Here is a 4,266-nt window from a genome sequence, read left to right as displayed (position 1 = left end):
GGAGAGGGGAATATTGTCCTCAACTAGGCATATATCAACCAGTATTTCACAGGCAGACCTTCAGGGAGGTGCAGATTCACCAGCCCTACCCTCCCTCCCATCCCCCCAGCATCCCTGCTCATCTCCTGTCCACCATTTGTTGATTCATTGTTGCTGTTGCTGTTGCTGTTGCTGTTGCTGTTGCTGTTGCTGTTGTTGTTGTTGTTGTTGTTGTTGTTGTTGTTGTTGTTGTTCCTGGTGTGAAGAACACTGTGAGGTAGCCTTCCTCTAATAAACCCTCTGGTCTTTAGGGATCCTTCACCCACTCACTCTCTGCCAGACTGAGTTCACAGCAGAAAACGCGTTTTTGAGAGAAACATGTTCCTGGTCCTGTGTGCCCATATTGAGGGAGGCATGAGAAAGGGATAACAAGGAAGGGAGACCCGGCAGTGGTAGGGGGCTGGGATGGGGTCGGGGGTGGGTGTCCTAGCTTGCTAATCCAACTGACCCACTTGCTGTGTAAATAAATATTTTGCATTCTGTGTCCCTTGTTTGATTTCTCACTAAATTCCAGATTGTCAATCTCCCTGTGTCGATTGCACAAGAACCCAAATGGGGATGCTGGGTGGTGAGCTGATTCCTCCCTAGAACACCTGTGCACTCTCTCATAGTCTCTAAGCTCCTTGCTGGACTCTTTTGGGCTTGGACCTGGCTGTCTGTAAGCCAGGAAGGAAGGAAGGAAGGAAGGAAGGAAGGAAGGAAGGGAGGGAGGGAGGGAGGGAGGGAGGGAGGGAGGGAGGGAGGGAGGGAACAGGCCTCAGTTGAGAATCCCAATTTTCTAGTTCACTGCATCTGATGGCTGGCTGACCCTTCCAGGTGAATTGTATTTTTTTTTCCTTTTCACTCCTTTATTTGAGTCAGGGGTGTCTGCACATAGACCTGGAAATCAGTACCTAGATCAGGCCTGCCTGCCTGCCTGCCTGCCTGCCTGCCTGCCTGCCTGCCTGCCTGCCTTCCTCTATCTCACAGAGACACAGTTCTAAACACCTCTGCCTCTTGAATGATGGAAATAAAGACATGCACGAACACCTGGCTTCCTTTCATTGTACATTTAGCCTAATTTCAGTTTTATTCATGTCTGGGAGGGAGACTTGCTTGTGTGCTGTAGTTCAATTCCTTTCACTGTGTGGTTTCCCCACCACCTTGGCCACCATGCCACGTGGAAGAGAAGAAGAGATGAACCATATTGTTGGCACCCATATAACAAACACTTGGTTGCTTCCTCTGAGCCCTCTGAGTATCCTTACATCTCTGTATTTTAAAGTGGTTTTGTTTTGTTTTTTATTGCTGTCAAACTCTCTCTCTCTCTCTCTCTCTCTCTCTCTCTCTCTCTCTCTCTCTCTGTGTGTGTGTGTGTGTGTGTGTGTATTTTTTTTCTTCTCCCAGAGCTGAGGACTGAACCCAGGTCCTTGAGCTTGCTAGGCAAGGACTCTACCACTGAGCTAAAACCCCAACCCCTACCTCTGTGTTTTAAAAAGTAGACTCTGGAGCAATACCGGGCAGGTCTCCAAGGCGGGTCCTTCGCTTTATTTTATTCTTTTTGTTTTTAATTGTTAAAGATTTGTTTGTTTGTTTGTTTGTTTGTTTGTTTTATGTCTATTCGAGTACCCTGTAGGTGTCTTCAGACACCCCAGAAGAGGGCATGATTGACAATTACAGATGGTTGCAAGCCGCCATGTGTTGGCTGGGTATTGAACTCAGGACCGCTGTAAGAGCAATCAGTGCTCTTAACGACGGTGCCATCTCTCCATCCACCTACTTTATTTTATTCTCTATGCTCTCTTGTGCGAGTCAAGGTCAAGCAGGCAAGAAACACCCAAACAGATTGGTCCATCACCACTTTCTGAATTCTTTTTGTTGTTGATGTCAGGGATGTAAAGCAAGTTTACCCATGAAGAATTGTAAGGGAGTCCTTCTGATTTAGAGAATAGCAGCCTTGAAATGAAATGAGAATCACAACAAGCATTTGTCTTATTGTTTTTGTTTTTTTCTTCCTTTTTCTTCGGAGCTGAGGACCGAACCCGGGGCCTTGTGCTTCCTAGGCAAGCGGTCTACCACTGAGCTAAATCCCCAACCCCTACATTTGTCTTAAAGTCTGAAAAACACAAAACAAAACAAAACAAAACAAAACAAAACAAAACAAAACAACAACAACAACAACAACAACAACAACCAAGAACAAACCATGAGACCGCAGAAATCCTCAGGCGGAGGAGTAAGGAGCTAGTTTTTATTGGTTAGGGTATTATTTGGTCGGGTGGGGGTAGGGGTGGGGGTGGGGGTGGGGGTGTTGTCCTTCCTACATCTCTCTTGCATGAATGAGCTGAACATTACTTAAGCTTGTGTCCAAAACTGTCCATTTTTTAGATTGATCCCAGGAGGGAGGGAGCGAGCCGGGGATACAGCACACCCTCTCTGGCCTCAGAGGTCCAGGCTCCCGCTGGCAGGGCCCGAAGGGACTCCTGGGGGGAAAAAAAAAAAAGTCTCTGAGGCACCACCTAGCCGGTTTTATTCTTGAAGAAAAGCAAACATACATAATGGAATAAGGGAAAGAAAAAACCCTGTTTTCTATATACACAAGCAGTCGTAATTTGTTATAGTGTCCCCTTTGCGTAGTTTGGATTCGATGACTTTATTTTATCAAGCAAGTTTTAAACAGCGGTAACTCCAAAGAGGAGTCAACAGCCCCTTTAAGTGCAGTCAGTCATTGACCCTTTGGTCTGTCTGTCTGTCTGTCTGTCTGTCTGTTTCAAAACGAGGGAGGGCCTGCCTGCCTGCCTGCCTGCCTGCCTGCCTGCCTGCCTGCCTGCGTGCCTGCATCAGATCTAAATACAGTTCTCAGAGGGGAAGACAGAGACAAGTCAGAAGTCACTAGCACTCAATGGACGACCACCAACCTAAGGGCAGGCCTAGGGTAGAATTTGATGGACGGACGGACGGACAGACGGACGGACGGACGGATGGACAGATGGACAGAAAGGATCTAGGAGGAGCTTTGGGAAAGATGAAAAGCCTCCATTTCCCCCCAAAAGAACGAGCCCCAACAGCTGGGCTCTTCGAGATGAGTTATAAGGGGAACCACACATACAGTTTTGTATCACACATACAGTTTGTCATCATCCGTCAATACCAGGTAGACTTTTCAACGTATGTAGGTAGCTGTTGTCAGGTCAGTCCTTTACTAAGCCTCATGTAAGCTCTGCAGGGTAAGCCTCAGGAATTCATCTGTGCGTCCCGCAGGGTATGCTTTCTTGCTTTGTTAAAGGCTAGACTTTGGTTGCTGTCTGTCTGTCTGTCTGTCTGTCTGTCTGTCTGAATGAATGAATGAATGAGCGAGGGAATGAACGAATGAGGAGGGGATGCACATGCCTATGGTTTTAAGATGCTTAATTTCTTTACAAGGTTTATTTATTTAAACATTAAACATTGGGGTTGGGGATTTAGCTCAGTGGTAGAGCGCTTGCCTAGGAAGCACAAGGCCCTGGGTTCGGTCCCCAGCTCCGAAAATAAAATAAAATAAAATAAAATAAACATTAAACATTAATCGGAAATAATGGAGTCAGCAGTTAAGAGTTCTGACTGTGTTCTTCCAGAGGTCCTGAGTTCTATTCCCATGGTGGCTCACAACCCTCTGTTATGGGATCGATCTGCTGTGTGTCCGAAGACAGCTGCAGTGTGCTGTTTGTAGGGTAAAGAAAAAAATACTAAAGAAGAAAAAAAAAAAAGAGAGAGAAAAAGTTAGAAGCACCAAGTCAAGTCATGTAAATATTGCCCACATTCGGATTTAGACATGCCTGAGCTGTCAGGGCGAGGCTGGCTGAGAGCGAATCAGTGAACGATCGGACTCTTCCTCTCTCTGTGAGGGTGTGTCATGAACTCTATTACCATTTCCAAAGAGTTAGGTATGCTGGAGCGAAGTGGACCGGAAAGCCAAGGGAGGAGAGGTATGCCTACACGAGTCCACCCAACCCCCCCGCCCCCCCCCAGGGAGACATCCTCGAGTGGTGGGGGGAGGGGCGAAGGTGTGGAGGGATAATTTCCAACAAATAAATCCCAACAAATAAATTACTAGAGACTTGATTCATTGATTTACTTTAAATTTATTGAGTGTATCGGGAAAGAGGGAAAATGGGTCAAGGAGGGAGGGAGGGAGGGAGGGAGGGAGGGAGGGAGGGAGGGAGGGAGGGAGAGAGGGATATCTTTTCCTCCAAATCGGCTGGTATGTAG

This window comes from Rattus norvegicus, unplaced genomic scaffold (assembly GCF_021556685.1).
Source record: "Rattus norvegicus strain SHRSP/BbbUtx unplaced genomic scaffold, alternate assembly SHRSP_T2T unassigned-0000211, whole genome shotgun sequence".
Taxonomy (NCBI): Eukaryota; Metazoa; Chordata; class Mammalia; order Rodentia; family Muridae; genus Rattus; species Rattus norvegicus.
This window is presented reverse-complemented; position numbering follows the sequence as displayed.